Raw genomic sequence first — 25,439 nt, forward strand, 5'->3', positions numbered from 1 at the left:
ACCAAAGGACAAATAAAGTCTTAAGATTATAGGAATGCTTGTGGACCACCTGGAAGAGTTTCACAGACCAACCGGGGACAGGGAGCTCCCATTAACAACTACTCCACCTAATCCATCTCTCAGGACCTAAGCAGACCACCAACTTGACAAGGACTAATGGGAGCACAGAGAGTCCATGATACGGCAAGTTAGGGTGACTGTCAGTGCCCTACGCCATTAAACCAGGGTCATGCCAGTCTCTAAGAGTGAAACAAGCTCATCCACTGGCTGCCGTCAACACATGAGCTCCTGAGCTTTGTCAATCTTCCTTTATTTTTCTGGATAATTCAGGGTATATATCTCAAGCAATCACACACGTTCATGTTTGCGGCTGCACTATTGCCAACAGTCAGGCTATCAAAATCAACCTGGGTGCCCATCCAGGAAGTGCCAGTGCCTTACCCAGCAGAAGCAGCACAGTATGAAATCTTGGCCTCATTGTCCTTACTGTCGTACCCAGGAGTATTTCCCACCTACCCCACATCATTCCCAAAGTTCCTCTGAATCTTCTTTTGTCTCTGTGTTGTTCGTGTTTCTCAGGGAGATGAGTAAGATTACATAAGCAGGATGTATGTCATGTATGCTGCGTGTCAGGACCCACCTGGCAGGAATGGGTCGCAGAGTCATAGTGTCTCTACAACACCTGGATTTGCAAACTGTACAGAGTCTTTCTACTTGGATAAACATATAAGCTAGAATACAGTGTTTCTGAAACTCAGAATGCATTGGGGGCTTAATAAAAGATACAGCAGTCTTTGACTCCATAGATCGGGTATGGAACCTGAAAAAATTTAAGACATGTTCCTACTATTTATCTATGGATAGTCTGGAATTAATGACTGGGTTGACCTTGAACTCATAGAGGCATGCTTGCTTCTATTTCTGTTGAGATTAAGGCTTGAACCAGTATGCCCAGAAGGACCCGGATTTTTTAAATTGTTGACTGATTCTCCAGGTTCATAGTGCTTCCCTGGATACCACACCCTGAGGTTAATGTAAAGTTCCAGAACTGTCAAGGCTCAAGGTGATGGCTCCCATCAAAGAACCAGAGAATTTGGAAAAAAATAGAGATAATAATCTAAAATAATCACAGAGGAAAAGGAAGGGAGAGGGAGACAGAGAGAGAGAGAGAGAGAGAGAGAGAGAGAGAGAGAGAGAGAGAGAGAGAGAGAGATCACTTTTACACTGTAGTATTAGAAATTGAAACCAGAGCACTGTACATGCTAGAAAGACACCTTGGTTGTCCGAGACAAGGTCTATGTAGCTCAGTCTTCTTATGTAGAGATGAGATTCACAGACTTTGCCTTGGAAGTTCGCAGTAGCTATAGAAAACCTCTAGAATGTCTGAAATCTAGCCACATGCCCACCCCTAAGCTTCATGAACTATTCTAAATTTTCATTATAAAATATGAGCTATACTTGAATTCTCCTTCTATCCAACCCAAAATATTCTGCAGAGGTAGATATTTCCAGAACCAGCCTCACAACACTGGACTTTCTCTGTGGCTTCATTTTAATCCACTTGTCTAGGAAATACAAGGATGTTCTGAAGCCTCACAAAGATGAGCGCTACATCAAATATGCTGGTCTGCAGTGATGACATGCCTAGGTCCCAAAACAAGAGTGTTTTGGCTGTATAATGAATGAGAAGGCTAGCTTTAGGTGGGCAGATACACACACACACACACACACACACACACACAGAGAGAGAGAGAGAGAGACCCACACATACACACACACACACACACACACACACACAGAGAGAGAGAGAGAGAGAGACCCACACATACACACACACACACACACACACACACACACACACACACACACACACACACACGCAGGGAGAGGAGGGAGGTTATTCACTCCAGAAAGGGAGACCAACTTAGTGAACCAATGAGTTTTCATCGGGTTACTAACAGATATGGATGAGGAGTTATTTCCAGGCACTGGGATGACTCAAACAAGTAGCTACGGCATGGAAAAGCCTACCCCAATATGGCTGAAGATGCACAAAAATTGCTCTTCTGAACTACTTTCAGGTATCAGACTATCTAAGAAACCTTTTCTCAGCAATGTAACTTAGCAATGAACATGTAAGGAAGTGTGACGGGGTGTGATACAGAGGTAGAGATGGGAGATGGCATCTCTTCTACCTTTAAATTACAAGCAACATGGGTCATTATATGTCCTCTTACTCCTCTGACTCCTCGACAGCAGGAGCAGCAGACAGACTTTGCTTAAGGAGGAAGGACCATTGCAAGATCAAAACTAACCTGGGCTATGTTATAATTTGAGACCAGCATGAGCTGCAAAGTGACCTTATCTAAAAACAACAAATGTACTGTCACCCAGAGCTGGGAAGACAGTGTAGTCCATAAACAAAGTACACAATTTAAGTCTGATCCATATAAAAGACAGGCTGAGTGGTATGGGCTGGTAATATCATCATTATGGAGGAAGAAACAAATGGTTTCTCTGGCCTCCATCCACATGTATGCAAATATACATACATGAGCGCGCACGTGCACACACAAACACACACACACACACACACACACACACACACACAGCACTGGCACTTGATTGTATACATTCAGGAACCTAGACCATTCTATGTTCTAACTTCCTCAGCTCTTAGTCCTATCAAGCTCTCTGAGAGAAATCTCACCCACCACACTTGCACTTTAATATCAGGACATTATAAACAACTCTCTCCAGCTCTCCAATTCAACAGTGGTTGAATTAGTCTTTCCTCTTGAGGTCTTACTCAACAGTCAGCCCAAAACTTTATATATTAGCACCTTTCTGGAGCAACGTCCCCAGTGCTGATACTTAATATTATGAGGACTGTGTTCTTTATACTCACCATTAGAAATCATGTGCTACATGTACAAAAACAAATGCAGAAATAATAACAGATATTTGTGTTTTCCACTTAACATTGGCCACCGGTAATCTAAGAGTTAAATTTGCGTTTCAATTTGATGCCTAACTAAAACCCATGTCTTAAAGACATGGGTTTATATAAGCCTTTCTTGCTTTCTCTTTATAACAAATTTAAAGTCTCTTTTTTAAATGCCCCCTCCACTTACATATTAGTTTTATATTGCTGCAGATCAAATCACTATACATTAGTGGCTTTCAGCAGCATATCCCTAATTTTACTGGTTCTATGGTTAGGATACCTGGTTCTGTTCAACTTTCACAGAAATACAATGTGAGAATGAACAAGCCAATATTCCTTTATAGAGCTCAAGGTCAAGTGATTGTTGGCAAAATTCCACTCTTGTGTGGTTCTAGGACTGAAATATTTGTTTTCTGGCTGTCAACCAAAGGTCATTGTCAACTCCATGGAGACTTTGTCATTCTCTTGATTCCTGGGATCTTACTCCGAGGCAGCTTACTTTAAAAGTAGAAGAGCCTTTCCAGTTGGCAAAGACAGAGTCTATGATGACATGAACATCCTCTTACTACTCGAAAACTTCTTTTGCCACATAATGTAAGCTGGTGATCCAGGGTATAACTATCCTGTGGCCAGGTATAGGGTTAATCCCAGCAAAGCAGAGGCAGGGTTAGGCAGATCATGTTCTGGGATAGTTATTATTCAGTGAGATCTAGTCTCAAAGGGGTGGGGGGCATTTTTCTATTATGTCCCTTCATTATACTCTAAGAGACAATGGAATTACATGTCCTATGTGCCCATTCTCTTTGCCTTTGACTATACTGTTGTTATGGTAACAAACCCAGGTTTATTAGCTGCTACACAAAGACATAGTGTGTAAAGCAAAGATAAGCTCCCATCTTGGCCAAACCTACACATATCAGCTGACCTCATATCCATGAATGAGCCCATCTAAGACCAGCAAAGCCTGATTCAGACCAGTTGAAATTCCCTTTGATTTCAGTACTCCCTTCTCCCTATAAAAATATTCATCTCTCTAGACTGAAAGGTAGACATAAGAAATAAAATCAAGTTGGTTTTATTACACAGCAATAGCTGACTGTTGCATGCAAATATACAATAGAAACATGACCAAGATCTGAGAATATAGCAGAAGTAAAACATCTTCTGAAGACATTCAAGAACACCTTGATATTTCTGTGCTGCACATCTTACACCACTACTAATGATTTTAGGATGCTTTCCATTTTGTGTTGAAATAACCTTCATCCAAAAGACTAATGTGTGCTCTCATCCTTCTACAATGCATACAGCAATAGACATACATGTGTAAAATAGCCAGATAACAGGCTCTTGTATGCTGCTGTAACAGAGAAAATGTGCACTCTCTCCTTCCTTTGAAGTTCTTCAGCACAGAATCAAATTTAAAATAAATCCTAATGAAAGCAGTAATCAGTTATGTCAAGAAGTAAACAAAGTTTAATCTGAAAAAACAACCAAACATTTTAGAAATAAATTACTGTAACCTGTCCTATGGTAATGCTATCTCCAGTTGCTTAAAGATAAGTTAGACAATCAACTCTGAGTCTCCACATAGAGAAACTTTTCTGTACATTACCATAGGCAAACATTAAGTTCTTGGTTCTTTTTCTCTGTTCCTTTCCCCACCCATTATATTTCTACTAAGTACCTCTCTTCTATTTGTATTTCTTTCTTTTCTATTGCTGTAACAAAACACTATGACCAAGGTAGTTTATTTTAAAAGGGCTTTATTTAGGCACGTGGTTTGAGGCGATCAGAGTGCATGGTGGTGAAACAAAAACATAGCAGCAGGAACATCTGGGAATTCACAAATTGAGGTACAATGAGGAGGCAGAGAGAACACCATCGGAATGATGTGAATCTTTTGAAAGCTCAATGCCCTCTCCCAGTACCACACTTCCTAGCAGGAAGTCCCACCTCTTAATCCTTCCCAGTTCTACCAGCTGGGAACCAAGTATTCAAACACTGAAGCCTATGAATCTTCTCATTCAGCACTATATCAGCCAAGAGGACAGAAATGTAAATTTAGTGAAATGCATAATTATGTATTCTGCTTCATATATGTATCAAGTAAATTTCCAGTGTAGTCTAAAAGTTATCTGAGCATCTTCATTTAAAAAATATCAGATACTGAAATCATTTTGATATAAATCCTTCTAACATGTATTTTGAAATTTACTGCCACATGACATAATAATTTCTTTATTTTTTAAATAAAATTTAATATACATTAGGCTTTACTAGATGTTAATTTTGATTATGGAAAAGTGAACCAAAACGGAGTTTTATAACTGAAAGCGGTAGCAGCAATAAGTAAACAGACACACAGATGATTCTAAGATATAGGTCTTCACCGAACATTTTTATGGGTCAGCAAGATCACTCAGAAGGTAAGAGCACTTACCCTCATGACTTCCTGAGTTTGACCCTCAAGACTCAATGGTAGGAGAGAATCAATTCTTCCAAATTAGTAAGAGGTAGATAGGCTATTTGATGATAGTAGGGAGGTGTTGCTAGTGGGGCTTTGGTTACATGGGAGATTATTGTCCTTACTCTTAGGAATTCATACAGGTCTTTTTCCATAGACTGCTTGGTGTCTGTAAGTTACTTCCAAGATGAAAAAATACACCGAGGAGGAGAAACAAACATAGCAAAGCATTAGTAATTGTTGAGTTGGAATGGTAGGTTCACCAAACTCAGTTTTTTGTTTACTCCTTTTTAAAAATATTCAAGTATGGTGTTTTAAGTATTTTTTTTGAGAATTTCACAAATGTATTTTGATTATACTCACCCATCTTCCCATCTCCTCTCAGCTCTTCTCCCACCTCCTACCCACCCAACTCCATATTCTCTTTTGTGTGTATATCAAATGCTATTGGATGTGGGACCTGCCTTCGAAAGTGGATCACCTGGTAATAATTACATCCTCAAAAAAAAAAACCCTGCTATGTACACTTTTTGTCCCCCAGGCCAATAGCTCCTCAGGTAAGAGTGGATTCCATCCCTCCAGGCTTCCCCCTCCATGCTGGGAGTTTGTCTGACTTGAGTTTGTGCAGGCTTTGGTCATGATGTTGCAGTTACTTCAAGTTTGTTTGTATGTGCATTTGCCCTACTGTGCCCAGATAACACTGTTATCTTGTAGTCAGCCTATCTCTAAGACTTACAATCCTCCTGCCTCTCCTTCTGAAAGGCCCCTGAGCCTTGTGTGGCGTCTGATGCTGACATCCCATACAGCTTGAACACTCTGATCCTTTACTCTTTGAATGTTGAGCAATGTGGGTCTCTGAATAAATGGCCATCTACTGCAAGAAGAAGCTTCTCTAACAAGAGTTCAGAGATGCATTTATCTGCAAGTATAAGCAATTAGTTATCACTAGGCAGTGTTTAACTTGTGTTATGATTGGAAAGTTTCTTAATGAAATCTTTGGGAGTGTAGGGGATCAAATTAAGTTTCTGATATTTCCAAAATAAAGAAAATGCATGGATCTTTAGAATAAATTACCTCTGGTCGGATCTACTTGATAATATCTACCTTTACCTGTGTAAGAGGACCCACTCGCACCTTGGCCCTGATGCAGCAAGTGACAGCAACACTTGCTGGCTCATACACAGAAGGGTAATTTACTAACTTACTGTTGTGTTTGGTTCTCGCTACTTTCCCACTTAACCTCCCAGGAACAGATAGGACCTAGAGGATATACCGCACCACAGTACCTTGTTAAACTATAAAGCTAAAGTCCCCCATTACAAGTAAACTCTATTGAGTTATTAGGATACAAAATAAGGTTGTTCTGTTTGTTTACTAGTTTCTGTGTATTTGTTGATGATGGTTGTTTACTTTTATATTTTTGAAACAGTCTCTTTACCTAGTTCAGATTAGCCATGACTCTTCTCTTAGTTTTTCCAAGTGCTGGGATTGTAGGCATCATCACAGCATCTGGCAGGGAATAAGAGATAATCATAGATGGTTTTAGGGGAATGACAAGCAAGAAGTGGGAAGTGAAATATAGTGTTTGGATTGGAGACAGTTACAAGATTTGATGGCTTGAATAAATTTGAGAAAGACGGGAAGACAGAAATTTGTATGTATGGCAATAAATAGAATCCATTCATTAATTCATTCAGCAATGGTTTTTTTATGACCAATATAAATAAAGCAGTTTCCAAGGACCTGGAGCTATGATGAAAAATACAATTTTAAAAATGTCTGATGTCTTAGATTTCAAGTGTCAAATATCAAAGTGTGTCCCCAATGTAACCCCCAGCTATTTTAATTATTCATTAAATTAGTTATTATTTATTTTTAATGTATATAAGTACACTGTAGCTGTCTTCAGACACACTAGAAAAGGGCATTAGATCTCTTTACAGATGATTGTAAGCCACTATGTGGTTGCTAGGAATTGAACTCAGGACTTCTGAAAGAGTGTTCTATGCTCTTAACAAATGAGCCATATCTCTACCCTACCTCGTAACTATTTTCTAATGATTATGCTATATTAAAACACATCCAAAGTCAACATTTCATATTTTGTTATGGATGATTAATTTATCTCATGGTTGAGTAGCTGCAAGAGTCTAAAATATTTACCATTTTGTCTCATATATATGATCAATAATCACAAACAAGTAAAAGTATAGTCTATAATGCACCTGCATCCCAGTGTTAAACACAATATAGAATTGGCCTAATTATCCATCAATGAAAGAAGGAAAGAAACACTGTGAAAATCGTCATCACAATGATGATGACCAAAACCTAAAGAGTGTCTCAGGTAAAAGATGGGAAAAAGGCTGATTTACAAGTATCCACTACAGTTAGATCTGGCATCTGTTGCATAGAAGAGTGAATATATTTAACAAATACTGTACTGCATCTCAAAATAATTAGAACACTTTTAATGTATTTACAATAAAAATGATAAACATTTAGGGCATTGGACATTGTTGATTACCCTAATTTGATTAATATTCAATATATACAATACTGAAAATGGGATCTATTCCATGGGCTGGTACCAATCCCTGACACTATTACCGATGCTGTGTTGTGCTTGCAGACAGGAGTCTACCATGGCTGTCCTCTGACAGGCTCCACTAGCAGCTGACTGAGAAAGATGCAGATACAGCCAACCATCAGTCTGAGGTTGGGGACCCTAATGAAAGGATTGAAGGAACTGAAAGGGATGGCAACCCCATAGGCAATCCAACAGTATCAACTAACCTGGACCCTTGGGAGCTCCCGGAGACTAACCCACCAACCAAAGAGCGTACATGGGCTGTCTGTGGGCCCCCGGCACATATGTAGCAGAGGCAGACTTGTCTGGCCTCTGTGGGAGAGGATGTGCCTAATCCTGTAGAGATTTGATGCTCCAGGGTGGGGAGATACCCACAGGGTATCACCCTCTCAGAGGTGAAGAGAAGGGGGATGGGAAGAAGAACTTTTCGAGGAGGCATTGGGGGGTAACATTTGGGATGTAAATAAATAAAATGATTAATTGATGAAAATTTTAATCACAAATAAAAGTCATATTATATCCTACAACTATGTAAAATTGTTATACTTCATTCAAAAGCTCCATGGCCTTTATAAATGCCATAAATGTGGGATATACGGTGCCCTGGCAGTTCAGAAAAAAAGAAATTGGACCAAGCAGAGCAACAAGAGATTACTTAAGAAAATTAAAATTGAAGTCAAAGCTAAATGCCAAGTCAGGGCTTACCAGATAAAGTCAAAAATGAAGACTATCTCCGATGGAAAAGCCATCACATGTTAGGTAGGTCCTATCAGGGTAAAGCAATTCTGAAAGAAAAAAAAAGGAGGACAGTAAAGACCAGATCACAAGGATTGTGCAAACCAGCCTGGGTAATGAGTATAGGGAATCTGTAAACAGATGAGTAATAGGATCTGCTAACCTCTGAAAATATCACTCAAGTTTCAGGTGGAAAAGAACCAGGAATAGTGCAAGGCTGCATCCTATAGACCAACTGAGCAACGCGATGACAAGCTACTCAACAATCCTCCAGTCTGAGTAGACACAAATGCAGTTTATTTGAGAAGATAAAACTGGAGCATCTGTTATGTTTTGAATTCCCAGGGTCAATCACAGGGAGGTGGTTCTCATATGCCTCTTCTTCCTTCCATTGGTCTTCCTCCTTCTTTGTTTTCTGGATCCTGACTAAATGTATACGTCTTTCAGTAGGAAAATAGCTGGCTTGTCTACAGGTCACCTTACACTAGAGGAGATGTAGGGGAAGGAGAACTACCAATTTTGCCCTCATGGGTCCACTTTATCCTTGGTTTACCTTTACCTTTGCTCTCCTGAACACCCAGCTTCAGGTTCTGGGCTGGTTAGTTTTTGTCAACTTAATACACACTGGCGTCACCTGGGTGAAGGGACCTTGAGTGGTAGAATTGTCTCCATCAAGTTGGACTGTAGACAAGTTTATGGGGCATTTTCTTGATTGATGATAGATGAAGGAAGGTCCAGGCCAACAAGCAGTGCCTCTCCTAGGCCGGTGGCCTGGGTCATCTAAGAAAAGCAAGCTTAACAAACCCTGAAGATCAAGGGCATCAGTGGTACTCCTACCATGGTCTCTGCTTCAGTGCCTGCCTCCAGCTTGAGCTCCTCCTGCAGATTCCTTAGATCATGGACTATAACTTGTAAGCCAAAGAAATCTTCCTCCCATGCTTTTTGTTTCTTTATTTAGTTTGGTTTGGATTTTGGTAATGGTGTTCTTTGTAGCAATAGAAAGCAAACTATTTTTTAAATAGTTTTAAAGCAAGAAAATTAACAGTGACAAGTCTTCTAAGCTCTGCACTGTGGTGTAATGATACTTTATTGACTCAGTATAACTGAAACTACTTTTCTCAACTTTCTCTTCCATTTGGAATCCCAGCTTTGGCCCCAAGAGACACTTTATAAAGTACTACAAAGTAAGAAGTGGCAGGCACTGGCAGGTCATCCACATTGCCATCAATCTGCCTGGTCCAGCCTTCCAATCATAGTTCCCCCAGATTCCAGCATTGTTCTCCATCAGCACCCAGAGGGTCTTAGACCATCGTGAAGTAACTTCAAGGCCTAGACCACCTCAACACCCTGCAGGTAACGACAGCACCAAGCTCGAACAGAATTCAGATTGTCTGTCTTGGTTTACATCTTCTTTGGCTTCCTGAAAGCTGGTCTGTAACTACCCGCAACTGGGAATCCAGGATGGAAGCATCAGCTTCCTGTCTTCAGAACAGTGAGAGTGATCTCTTCAATGTGTCATCCCCGGGAGGTTGTTTCTTCTTTGGATTCTCACAGAATGATTTGAAAGGTTTTATGTGATGAAGTCTGCAGTTTTTAATGCATGAGGTTTTTTTTTTTGTTTTTTTTTTTTTGTTTTGTTTTGTTTTGTTTTGTTTTGTTTTTTTAACCACCTTTGTTAAGAATGTTTTCATTTATAAAGGAAGAGGTACATCTAAGAGAAGCGACCTTTTAAATAGTCACAGCAATGGTAGGGAAACAGCTGCCAATTTACTCTTCACTGGTAGAGGCAGTTCTTATGCAATGACATAATATGGATGGTGTTTGCTTGACTTTTCTGCTATGAGTCATGCAGACAAAAATATTTGCAGAAGACCTTGGCCAATGCCTCACAGTGAGTCTTGCCAAAAAGCACAGAAAATGAAATAGGCTCTCTCTTCCAAGTCAGGATTGTGTCTTAATGCAAACAGGATTTCCTAAGGAATCCTAAATTCTTCACCTTTAATATAAAATGGGAGAAAGCTACATTAAATTCTGGTTTATACTTAATTTTTTTTTCAGGAAGTACCTATTTTCCTTCACTTTTCCTAGAACTTTGGGATTGTGTCTTGCCCTGGATTCTTCTTGTTTGAGGTTGATTATCCTTCCTGCTAGCTGTGAAATGAGCATTGTACTCTTCTTCCTGCATAACATAAAACAAAAAGACTCATCTCCTGACTGCTCCAGCCACTGTGATACTCAGCCCAAGGCCAATGGAATCTGGCAACTATGGGCTAAACTCTCTAAAACTGTTATCTAAATTTTATCTTTTCTTACCTGGGTGGTTTATGTCTTGTGTTTTATCATAGCAACAAGATATATAACTAACATGAAGTTGTAACATGATGGTTAACTTGTTTGGTATTCACCAGTTTGGTTTATAATTCCATCTTCCTGCCTTGGTTATTTCTTTCTGCCAAATTTGAGCATTCCAGTTATTTTCAATTCTTTAATAATTTGATTAAAGCTATTCACTGAAATTCTAAGTACAGTTCAGGACTTTTATTGCTGATTAGTAGAACAGCAACTTGAAGACTCTGCCAGTTTGTTGTCTGTAATAACCACCATGACCAAAAGTAACTTGGGGAAGAAAGGGTTTATTTTATCTTACATCTTGCAGTTCATGATCTGGGGAAGTGAGAATGGAAACTCAATAAAGGAACCTGAAGGCAAGAACTGAAGCAGAGGTCATGGAGGAACACTGCTTAGTGGCTTACTTTCACATGGTTTGCTCAGCCTGAACTCTTTTTAAAATTTACATTCCAATTGTTGCTCCCTCGAAGTCCCCCCTCTCAGAGTTCCTCCTCCCATTCCTCCTCCCATCTCTCCTCCCCTTTGCCTTGCTCCACCACCATCAGGTCTCCTCCCCTCCCTGGGGCCTCAAGTCTCTGGAGGATTAAGTGCATTTTCTACAACTGATGCCAAAAACATACAATGGAAAAAAGAAAGCATCTTCAATAAATGGTGTTGGTCTAACTGTCAGTCTGTATGGAGGAAAATGAAGATAGATCCATATTTATCAATTGGCACAAAGCTCAAGTCCAGGTGGATCAAGTGCCTCAAGATAAAACCAAACACACTGAATCTAATAAAAGAGAACGTGGGAAAGAACCTTGATCTCATTGGCACAGGGGGAAATTTCCTAAACAGATCACTAAGGCTCTAAGATCAACAATTGATAAATGAGACCTCGTGAAACTGAAAAGCTTCTGTAAGGCAAAGGACACTGATGATAAAATGCAACCAACAGATTAAGAAAAGATCTTTACCAATCCTACATCTAATGGAAGGCTAATATTCAATATATACAAAGAATTCAAGAAGTTAGACTCCAGAGAATCAAATAACCCTATTAAAAATGGGGTACAGAGCTAAACAAAGAATTCACAACAAAAGAATCTCCAATAGCCAAAAAGCACTTAAAAAATGTTCAAAGTCTTTAGTAATCAGAGAAATGCAGGTCAAAACAACCCTGAAATTCCAACTCTCACCAATCAGTATGGCTAAGATTAAAAAAAAAAAAAAAGAAAAAACCCTCAAGTGACAGCAGCTGCTGGTAAGAATGTGGAGAAAGAGAAACTCTCCTCTATTGCTGGTGGGATTGCAAACTGGTACAACCACTCTGGAAATCAATCTGGCAATTCCTTAGAAATTATAAATAGTTCTACCTAAAGACCCAGCTATACCCAAAAGGTACTCCACCATACCACAAAGACACGTGCTTCTCTATGTTCATAGCTGCCTTATTTATAATAGCCAGAATCTGAAAACAACCCAGATGTCCCTCAGTAGAAGAATGGATACAGATAATATGGTACAATGGAATACTACTCAGCTATTAAAAATGACAACCTCATGAACTTTGTAGGTAAATCAATAGAACTAGAAAATATCATTGTGCATGAGGGAACCCAGACCCAAAAGGACATGCATGGTATGTACTCACTGGCAAGTGGATATTAAACAAAAAGTACAGAATGCCTAGGATACAACCCACAGATCATAAGAAGTATAATAAACAGAAAGGGACACGTGAGGATGCTTTTTAATCCCACTTAGAAGAAAGAAGAAAATAAATCAAGGGAGGCAGAGAGAAGGAGGGATCTGGATGGGACAGGAAAGGAGGTGGGGGGGTGAAAGGAGAACAAGATCAGGTATTGGGGGTGGGAGGAACAGGAGAGAAGCCCAGAGAGCCAGGAGAATGAGTGGAAATAAGCAACCTCTTATTATAGGGAGTGGGAAATGGAGGAACCCTCTAGAAAGTACCAGAGACCCAGGAAGTAGAAGACTCTCTGGACTCAATGTAGATGTTCTTAGCCAAAATGCTCAACATTGGGAGAGAGAACTTGAAGAGTCCACCTCCAATAGATAGACATGGCCTCAAGTGGAGGGATTGGGTTACCACCTACAGTCAGAATTTCTGATCCAGAATTGTTCCAGTCTGAAAAAACTGCAGGGACAAAATGCAGAAGAGAGTGAAGAAAAGACACTCCAATGACAGGCCTAACCTAGGATCCATCTTATGAGGGGTACCAAGGTCTGACACTATTGCTGATGTTATGATGTGCTTACAGACATTGCTGTAATCTAAGAGACCCCACCAAGAGCTGACTGACACAGATGCAGATACTCACACACAAACATTGGACTGAATCCCCCTATGGTTGATTTAGGGGGATTGAAGAAGCTGAAGGGGAGAGCAACCTCATAGGAAGACTCAACTATAGTAGTCTCAACTAACCCAGACCCCAGGGAGCTCCCAGAGACTGAGCCACAAACTAGAGCATACACAGGCTGGTCTGAAGGCCCTGGGATATATATATATATATATACAGATAGATAGATAGATAGATAGATATAGATTAGATATAGATATAGATATAGATATAGATATAGATATAGATGATATAGATATAGATGATATAGATATAGATGATATAGATATATGCCTGGTCTGGCCTCAGCCTGGACTCTTACACCAGCATGAATGGCCCAGGGAAGGCACAGTCCAGCATAGAATGAGCCCTTCTCATCAATCATCAATCATCAATCATCAATCATCAATCATCAATCATCAATCATCAATCATCAATCATTAATCAAGAAAGTGCCACAGAGACTTGCCTACAAACCAACTGAGGGCATTTCCTCAGTTAAATTCTTCCTCTCCAGATATGTTTTAGTCTGTGTCAAATTGGCAGACATCAACCATTCCAAGTACCTTCCTGAGAGTGGTAGTGATTCAGATCAAGGTCTAGAAAGCAAGAAAGTCTAGGCCTGCTCAGTGTGGTAATATCTGGAACTTATGCCCTGGCTAAGCAGTGCAGGGTGGAGAGAAAGGCCTTCTCCTCATAGATACATTAGGCCTAGAGCTCTAGCTCTCAGTATAGTGCTGTCAAGATGGCACCCCAAACCTGAATCTCAGAATGTAAAAATCAGACCCAAGCTGATGAGGACATTCAAGAAATCTAGATTTATAGGTAAAGATAAAATATGGATACAAAGATTATTGTTAATAAGACCCAGTCTAAGTCCTGTCTGATTATTGGCTTCCATGAATGAGGGGGGAGGAGATAGATAGATAGATAGATAGATAGATAGGTAGATAGATAGATAGATAGATAGACAGACAGACAGACGGATGGATGTAGATAGGGAGGGAGGGAGGGAGAGAGTCCTGGGTTTATTTTGTTAGTGAAGGACCTTTAGTACCCACTATTAAGCAGGTCTAGGAAATAAAGGTGAAAGAAACTGATTATTATTCTGCTATGTAGGTTTTTGGTTAGTTCTCTTCTGAATAAAGGAAATGTTCCAATGCCAGTAGTTAGGAAAGACAGACATGGTAAGTGGACACAGGAAACTGGACACAGGAAATGGAGTGAATCTAGCTCTTCTGCTACTAGACCTCAGGAGGATTTTAGGCATGGGTTTTTGAGTGGTTTACCGTGAAGGGCTGGCTGCCCTTCTGGAGAAGGGCTGGAGGATAGCGTACAGTGATAAGCACACGCCAAAATACAGATGAGGCCATAGACACAACAAATTAGAGAGAAAATAGATTTCTATCAGGCAGTTTTATAGTTGGAATGTACAGTTTTTGAGGAGGTATCTATCTGGCGAGTGGCATCTCAATGCTGGGGACTCTGCCTAGGACCTTACATGACAAAACTGTTCAAAATAATCATAAAGAGTTCTCATATAATGAAGTCACACAACAATCCATCAGTCTATGAACAGGTTCATTCATCCATCTACAAGGGTAGTGACACCAAGACACAGCTACTTCCTAAATTAGCAGATGACTTAGGAGGTTAAGTTTCCAACACATGGAACTCCAGGTATACATACAAACCATAACAATACTATTAGTACTTAGCTTTATTATTGTTCTTAATTTTTTCTCATTTATCTAACATAACACAACAATTCTGCAACCTGGCTACAATTTATAATCTCCTGCAAAGATTTTTTTAAAACCCATTTCCACTGAGCCTAGTCAGAATCTCAGAGAGGGTAAAAGCATAATATGTTGTTTATCTATCTGCTTACCCATTGATCTATCATATATTGGCTTTACTGCAATGTAGATGTGCACATATGCATCCATATGTAATCAATAAATATAAGTAAATTTAAATTTACTTTTCTAGTTACCACTGATGATTTTTACATTTACATATATAATCAGTACATACATATATAGTTATTTCTTGTTTGCCTTTATATATGTGTGTGAATACATGGAATGTGCATGTGTGTTTAATCATTATATATGCACACAGGACTGCATATGTATGTATATATATTTTTTCTACAATTATGCATAAACACATATGTTCATATTTTTAATTTGCTTGCCTAGATCAGATACTTTAGCTTTAATAAAACTTCTGTGAAAAATACAAATCTATCTTTGTTTTATAAGGCTGAAAAGATCCTAGTAAAATTTATGTGATACAAAGCAAACATACGAAACCAAAATTCATTAATGCAACAGGCCTTTGTAGATAAGAGATTAAATGGTGTTGGTGTGGCTAATGGATTGAGCATACAAAACTCAGCCTTCCTTCACTATATGAACATTTTACATCTATTGATACTGTTTGAATTGATTTTATAAATAATAAGCAAATTTTTCTTAGTGAGCAACTCCAAGAAAATGGCTTAACCTATCTTTATAGCTCCATGCTAATATATTTGTAAAATTTAGTTCCACCAAAATTTCTTAATATATTATTGGAAATAACTTGCTTAGTGTTTAATAACTTGATAATCAGAAGATGGTATTTATGGCATGAGAACAGAAACCTCCTCAGACTATGCCAGCTGCAGTTTATAAGACTGTGAGACAACAGCCCTGTCCTCTTACATGCTTTCTCAAAAGTAAGAATATCTCTGAATGCTCCATACCAGACAACGATGCATGCTTTATAGATTCACAGTGGCTACAGTTCTTGCACAGATACTAAGGCACACTGGAGGAGATGAGTTTGTTCTTTAAAATCTGTTTGTGCTGCAGAGTATCTTAGTAAAAGCTGATAAGGAAGTACTTTAGAAAATTTTCTTATTTGCCTTTGAAAACATTCATTGAATACAATATGTATCCAAGAGACCATGAATACAAAAGAGCAGAATGTTTAGAAGCAAATGACTCTATTGGTTTGTATTTAAAATATTAGATATATTTAAGGAAGAGAGCATGAAGCTTTTATTTAATTATCATGTATTCAGTCTTAAAGGTTATATTTGATAGGGGCTAAAGAGATGTTTCAGCAGTTGAGTGCATTTACTGCTTGTGCAGAGAATCAAGTGTAGTTTTTCCAGCTCACATATCAGGTGCTGATCAGTTGTATGACTACAACACCGGGGATCTGAGGCACTGGTGAGGCCACAAACACACACACAGACACACAGGAAGCACACACACATACACATACATTTACACAGATGCACACAAGCACACACATCACACATATCAAACACTCACTCACACACAGCAGGCACACACACAAAATTAAAAATAAAATCTTTACACTAGTTATATTTTACTGATGAAAATAAATTTCTTTGAATATATGTATCTGGTTTTAGAAATGTTTAATTTAAGCATTTTATTTTGTTTTTAAATTTTTATTAATCATTTTATTGTTTATATTTCGAATGTTATTCCCTTCTTCCGAGTCTCCCATTCATGAACCCCCACCCCAGTCCCCACCCCTTTGTCTTTAAGTGGGTGCTCCCCCAACTACCCACTTCCAGCTTGCACCTCCAGCATCCCCCTTCTCTGGGTCATCAAGCCTCCACAGGACCAAGAGCCACCCCTCCCAGTGATGCCAGATAAGCCAGTCCTCTGCTACATATGTAACTGGAGCACAGGACCAGCCCATGTATACTTTCATTCGTGATTTAGACCCTGGGAGTTCTGAAGGGTCCAGTTAGTTGACTCTGTAGTTCTTCCTGTGAATTTGCAATCCCCTTCAGCCTTTCCCTAACTCTTCCACTGCGGTCCCCAGACTCAGTCCAATGGTTGGCTGTATCTGCATCTATCTTAGTAGGGTGCTGGCAGAGCCACTCAGAGGACAGACATACCAGCCTCCTATCTATAGGCACATCTTGCTATCAGCAATAGTGTTGGGCTTAGAGTCTGCAGATGGAATGGATCACGCAGTGGGGAAGTCTATGGATGGCCTTTTCTTCAGCCTCTGCTCCAGTTTTGTTTCTGCATTTCCTTTAGATAGACACAATTCTGGGTTAAACATTTTGAGATGGGTGGGTGGCCCCACCCTGAGAATGCTATTTCTGAGTCCCATCCATTTGGCTACAAAGTTCATAAAGTTATCACGTTTAATAGCTGAGTAGTATTCCATTATGTAAATGTACTACCTTTTTTGTATCTATTCTTCCACTGAGAGACATCTGGGTTGTTTCCAGCTTCTGGCTATTATAAATAAGGCAGCTACGAACATAGTGGAGCATATGTACTTGTTATATGTTGGAGCATCTTTTGGGTTTATGCCCAGGAGTGGCATAGCTGTGTCTTCAGGTAGAGCTATTTCCAATTTTCTGAGGAACCATCATATTGATTTCCAGAGTGGTTGTACCAGCTTGCAATTCCACCAACAATAGAGGAGTGTTCCTCTTTCTCCACATCCTCACCAGCATCTGATGTCACCTGTGTTTTGATCTTAGCCATTCTGACTGGTATAGGTTGAGATCTCAGAGTCACTTTGAATTGCATTTCCTTAATGACTAAGGATGTTGAATATTTCTCTGGGTGTTCCTTGGCCCTTCAAGATTCGTCACTTGAGAATTCTCGATTAGCTTTGTACCCCCATTTTTAATAGGGTTACTTGGTTTTCTGAGTCTAACTTCTTGAGTTCTTTGTATATATTGGATATTAGCCCTCTATCAGATGTAGGATTGGTAAAGATCTTTTCCCAGTCTGTTGTTTGCCGTTTTGTCCCATCGTCAGTGTCCTTTGCCTTACAGAGATTTGCAATTTCATGAGGTCCCATTTGTCAATTCTTGATCTTAGAACATAAGCCATTGGTATTCTCTAAAGGAAAATTTCCCCTTTGTCTATGTGGTCACGGCTCTTTCCTGCTTTCTCTTCTATTAGATCAGTGTATTTGGTGTTATGTGTTTCTTCTTTTAGGGTTATTGTGAGATATCTAATTTCTTTATTTTTCTTTGGTACAGTTTCCTTGTGTTTGAGTTTGTTTTTCTCCTATTATTCCTTGTAGAGCTAGATTTGTGGAAAGATTTTGTTTAAATTTGGTTTTTTCATGGAATATCTTGGTTTCTCCATCTATGGTGATTGAGAATTTTGCTGGATATAGTAACCCTATTAGGGTCTGCCTGACATATGCCCAAGATCTTTTGGTTATTAAAGTCTCTGTTGTGAAGTCTCACATAATTCTGATAAGTCTGCCTTTATATGTTACTTAGCCTTTTTCCCTTGCCACTTATAATATTTTTTCTTTTTTCTGTGTATTTGTTGTTTTGATTATTATGTGACTGGAGGATTTTCTTTTTTGGTCCCATCTATTTCTTGTTCTGTAGCCTTTGTGTGCATTTATAATTATCTCTTTCTTTAGACTAGGAAAATTTTCTCTTCAGGTTTTGTTGAAGATGATTTCTGACCCATTGCATTGAGAATCTTCAGTCTCTTCTATACCTATTACTCTTAGCCTTGATGTTTTCATTGCATCCCAGATTTCCTGGATGTTTTGTATTAGGAGCTTTTTGCACTTTTATTTTTTTGATAGTTGTGTCACTATCTTCTATGGTATCTTCTACTCCTGAGACTCTTCTATCTCTTGTATTCTGTTGGTGATGCTTGCATGTGTGACTCCTGTTCTCTTTCCTAGGTTTTCCATTTCCAGGGTTGTCTCCATTTGTGATTTCTTTATTGCTTCTATTTCCATTTTCTTTTTCAATATTGGACAGTTTTGTTTTAATTCCTTTACCTATTATTGTGCTTTCCTGTATTTCTTTAAGGGATTTATGTGTTTCTTCTTTAAGGGCTTCTACCTGTTCTTCTACCTGTTTTTAAAGGCTTCTGCCTGTGTTCTTCTGTATTTATTTAAGAGCGTTATTTATGTTCTTCTTAAGTTCCTCTGTTATCTTCAAGAGATGGAGTTTTGAATCTTGCTCTTAAGGTGTGTTATGGGATCCAGGGATTACTGTGATGGGAAAACTGGGTTCTGATGGTTCCAAGCAACATTGGTTTCTGTTACTTATGTTCTTGCCCTTACCTCTTGCTATACTGGTTATCTCAGGTTTTAAGTGGCCTTGTTGTCTCTGACTGTATCCTGTCCCTCTTGTGAGCCTGGTTCTGAAGGACCTTCTGGGTGCCAAATTGTCTTTTTGTGTGGGTGTTGGAGTTGGGGGACTGGAGCACTTGATCTGTTCCTGGGTGCAGTTGTGGAATGCAAAAATGGTGGGAATCCAGCAGGACAAATGGATCCTGCTTCCACTGGGCCCTGTGGTGCCCCAGTTAGGCCAGGCATTGGGTTAGGGAGTATCTCACCTGTGATCCTGGTTGTGACAGACATCCTAGGAGTCAAGGTGTCTCAGAGTCTAATTTAAACATTTTAAGATAAAATTATTCTTTTTAAATAATTAAACCTCTTACATTTATATAAAAGTAAACTAAGAATTGATTTATTTTAAATTTAGAAGCTAAAATTATAAACCTTTTAGGAGGAAAAATGGAAACAAATAATTATTTAAGTTAGCAATTAATTCTTAAATATGAAACCAACATGCAGAAAAATTTTTAAAGAACAGATAAACTGGACTTCATTAAAGTCAAACTTTTATGCTTTGAAAGATGTTCTCTAGAGAACAAGAAGATAATAACCTTGAATGAGAAAAGATATTTGTAAATTTGGCAGGTGCTAATCATCCAGAATATATACAGAACTTTTACAGCTCAATAGAAAGACAACCAACCTCATTAGAATGTCAGCAAACGATTTAAATAGGTATTTATCCAAAGGAGATTTAGGAATGGCAAATAGCACATTAAAGGTTTCTCCAGATCACCAATCATCAGTAAAAAGAAAATCAAAAGACAGTGAAATACCACTCACTACACCAATCAATGTGACAATAAATACACAGAAAAAAGAAATCAAGTGTTAGTGAACAAGAAGTGACACTGATCTTTGGTTAGTAATATGTAAATGGTGTGATACAGACACCACAGAGAACAACTTCAAGTTTCTCCAAGAGGCAGAGGCTGTAAGACAGTACAGTGGATAAAGACACTTAGTGCCAAGCCTAAGGAACTGAATTTGATCCCCAGGACCCACATAATGGAAAACAAGAAACTGAGTCCTCACTTGTCCTCTGAGCTCCATGCATGTGCCATGGCACACACACACCCAGAAAAAGCACACAAAAGAAGTAAATTAAACTGCACTAATCTAAAAAAGTCTAAGAATATTTACTATATGATCTAGGAAATATGAATAGATTATATAGGTAGATAGATAGATAGATAGATAGATAGATAGATAGATAGATAGATAGGTAGATAGGTAGGTAGGTAGGTAGGTAGGTAGGTAGGTAGATAGATAGATAGATAGATAGATAGATAGATAGATAGATAGATAGATAGGTAGGTAGGTAGGTAGGTAGGTAGGTAGGTAGGTAGATAGATAGATAGATAGATAGATAGATAGATAGATAGATAGGTAGGTAGATATATAGGTAGGTAGGTAGGTAGATAGATAGATAGATAGATAGATAGATAGATAGATAGATAGATAGATAGATAGGTAGGTAGGTAGATAGGTAGATAGGTAGGTAGATAGATAGATAGGTAGATATAAGCTAAAACATATTAAAATTTTCATAGCATCACTATTCACAATAACTCAAAATGCAAACAACCCAAGAGTCCATTGGTGGATGAGTAGATAAACAAAATGAAACAAAAAAACTAGTTGGCCAATACAAAATCGTGCTAATATTCTCAATAAAATTTATATTTTGCAATATATTACAACATGAATAAAACTGGGCAACACTATGCTAAGTGAAACAAGCCAGATGTGAAAGACCTTCTGATTTAATTTACATCACATGTCTACAGAAGATAAATTTATAAAACACGTAAGAATGCTAGAGGTGGAGTGGAGAGTTACTATCTGGAGGAAGGGGGGTTAGTACAGCAAGGTTTCTTTTTGAGCTGACGAACGACGTGTAAATGGATAGTGCCTCTCTCTGGTTCAACAACACTGTAAATATCAATGTGTCACAATAATGTAAAATTAGCTAAACAAAAGGTTTTGTTCTACCCAGATACCGGTTTTTATTCAATTATTTTTTTTTAGGTAGGACCTTAGTATCTAACCCTGGCTGGCTTGTAACTCATTATGTAGACCAGGCTACAAAGATTTACCTGCCCTTGCCTCCCAATTGCTAGAATTAAAGGCATTTGTCACCACATTTTGGTTAATTAGTTTATTTTTATTTTCTTTTTATTGAGCGTGTGTCCTTGCACATGCAAGGATGTGTGTATGTGTATGTGCCAGAGCACATGGGTAGAGAGTCCCGTCTTCAACCAGGTAAGTCCTAAAGACCAAACTCAAGTCATCAGACTTGGTGGAAAGTACATACAGAATACTCACTGCACATTTTACCAGCCATCAAATAATATTGTTTTTAAATCCATGAAAATCAGCTGCATCATTGTCAGATGTCAGGAAATTATTAAGATGAAATTTGGAGTTCCTTGAGGTAGAGGGGATTATTAACTCTTCAGATGACATCATAACTACGGCTAGTATGTGGCATTAGATCCCAGGACATTCTAGACACCACACCATGTACAGAACCAGGCTTTCCTGGCTGTTGATCAGGAAAAAAATGTGCTTAAAAACATATATGCTATGGTTCTCGAAAGGCAGATTTTCTTTTCTTCTCTGATTTAATTAAGCTTCTTTTTAAGGCAGTCCTATTAGATGAAGATTTATTAGAATGGAGATTCTTTTTTAAAAAAGAAAATAAACACAGAAGGTAATATGATCTCTGAAGAAAAAAAAATCAATTTAGCTTGTCAGTGTTCAGAATTGTTTTAAAGGAAAGCCCATAAATTCTGGCTTTCTTATTTTCTGTATAGGAACCAGGTCATTATAATACAGATTATTAAGATACTAACAACAGATTCCAGTAAACTTTTGAAACATGAAATACAGGTAACAGCGTTTTGAATAACCAGTCTTTCTTCATACTGAGTAGATACTTGAGCATGCACAAAAGTGTTTTTAGGAGCCCATTAGAAATTCAGATGCAAAAAATCCTTTTATCTGATCATGTAAAAGTGGATTAATATGGATAATACCAACAGAGAAAGATAAAAATAAATCATGTTGGATATTCAATAATCCATTACCCAAAGATAAAAGTTTTCTAATAGCCATTTAAAAGAAATCAAAGAATATATAAATTTTAATTTAGCATAACATTGCATCACATCTTAGTTTTGAGAGTCTTCTGAAGTGTCTAGCAGCAGAAGGACGGCTAGTCATTCACTTAGTACTTGGAAATACCAAAAGTAAAGAAAACTGTACAGCCCAAGCAAAGAAGTTAAAACTACACACACACACACACACACACACACACACACACACACACAAAACAAAACAAATAACAAAACAAAAACAAAAATAAACCCAAAAACCAAAAAACAAAGAAAAACCTCTATGAAGAAAAGTGATGGTAGATACCACTAAATAAAACTGCAGTTAAGAAAGTCAATTATTTTTATTAGGATAATAAAATTTTTTAGTGAGAATCCAGATACAAGTGTAAGTGGATGATAACCTTTGTCAGAGGAAGGAGGAAGGTTGACGTTACAGTGATCTATCCAAAACAAGAAGTGATAGTAAGAAACAGGAAGTGAAATATACTGACGGGAATGTAAATCTAGAGCCTCCTAAGTTTGGTTTAAATTTAGAAGCATCAGAGAGAAGAAGCTCAAATCTTAAATTTAAGAAGTATTTATTAAGAAAGGAGAGCATGACACTGGCAAACTAGAGAAACAGATGTTTGTGGTGGAGCCTCATCACAGAATGTCCATCTGGCTAGGTATCCATGCTCAAAATACCTGCACATGGGCTGAGGAATCCCAGTGTGCAGCCATGAAACCAGAAGAGAGCTCGAGAATGCGGAAAGATGCACAGAAGGTAAGGAGGGGATGAGAAGATGGACTCATGGTTTAAGTGCTTGCTGAAAACCTAGAGACCAGAGTTTGGATCCCCAGAACCCATTTTAAAAATATGCAAATGTTACGTAGGCACGCAGCATACCAATAATTACAGTTCCAAGAAGGCAGAGGCATAGGATGCCTAAAGTAAGATGGCTTGTCAAGAATAGCCATACCAATGAGCTCCTGTTATGATTGGGAGGTCTTTCCTCAATGAATAAGGTGGAAGAGTCATTGAAGATGGTTCCAGAGTCAACCTCTAGCCTCTGTGTTCATAAGGACCCACACAAGTGTTCTCACACACATACATAAACTACATACATACATACACATACACACACACATACTTGTACTACACACATACACACAGGCATACACACACAAATAGAAAAATTTATAAAAAATGGAGGTAGGACCGTTTATCATTATTCATGGCACCTTTTTCCCAAGGCTACTATGGTAGCATGGTAAAGTGAATGCCAAACTTTGTTGCAAACCTCAGCACCAGGTCTACATCAGAAGATTCTGGCACCATGCAAGAGCCTACAGCTCTATACTTTAGGCCTATCCCAGCATCAAACTTATGGCAATAACCTAAGCTTTAGATTACAAGATGTCTGTAAGTCTGGGTCCTCTGGCTTGCTACAACAGAATATCTGAGACAAGATAACTAAAAGAGATCAGTATTTATTTCCACAGTGCTAGAGTCTGGGAATTCTAAAAGTAGTAGACTGTCATCTAGCTGTCTGGTGTTTTCTTACTGCAGTCTCCAGAAGGAAGGAAAATCCTCATATCATAGGTCATAGGGGACATACTTCTCCCACAAAGCCTTTTCACAATAACACTAATCCTTCCATGAGGACAGAGTTCTTATGACCTATATACCTCCTATCTCAGAATAATATTGCCCTGAGATTATACTTCTAATGCAACAAAAATCAGTAGGAATCACAATACACATTAACAGAACAAAGGATAAAAATGGAATTAATGCAATAGATGTTGCAAAAAATATCAATAGGATTGATTCCAAAAAAACAAAAACAAAAACAAAAAAAAACAACAGAAAATTAGATATAGAAAGAATGTGCTGATGAGATTTCAGAAGGGAAAACATTACAATGTGATTTTGATCCAGCAAACTCATAGTAGAAGGAAAGGGTTAATTTACCAAAAGTTATCCTCTGACTATCACTTACATTAAAACACAACAACAACATCAAAAACCACAAAACACTCTTTATTTTAACAAAAGTCATGTGTGTCAAAACTGTGTGTATCAACATGCTTATGATGAATGGAAACCTTTTCCTATAAGATCATAAGCAGGGCAAGGATGCCCACTCTCAATACACAACAAGTGCCAGCCAGAGCAATTAAAGAAGAAAATGAAAAAAAGACACAGGAATATAAAAGAAGGAAGTAAATAGTATGCAAATGAGATGATCTTTTCTATCAGAAACCCCTAAGATGTCATGTGAACTACATGCATGCATGCATGGGTACACACATGCATATATGTCACATATTAAAATTGTAAAGCTTAAAAAATAACATATCAACCAATCTCATATTCAGAAACAAATCAAACTGTTGATTGATGTTTAGTTGGCCATACAATTTCTTTTCCAAGAATCAAGTTTTCCAGCTGAGAAACAGGTTGTTTCAGTGTGGATTCTTTTGGTTACAAGAAACAGAAACTCAGCTTAGACCAGCTTAAGCCAAAATCTGGCTTTAGGCCTAGGAACATAGTTCAGTGGTAGAACACTTGCTCAGCATGGATGTTTCTTCCTCTTCTTCCTCCTCCTTCTCCTTCTAGTTACTTTTTATTGTTAAACCTTTCATTTAATTCAAATTGAATTCTGTACTTGATGTGAGATAAGGGCCCAACATTGTGTTCTACATGTAAATATCCATTTCTCCCAATACTACTTATTGAGGAAAAAGT

Source organism: Micromys minutus, assembly GCF_963924665.1.
Source record: "Micromys minutus genome assembly, chromosome: 5".
Taxonomy (NCBI): Eukaryota; Metazoa; Chordata; class Mammalia; order Rodentia; family Muridae; genus Micromys; species Micromys minutus.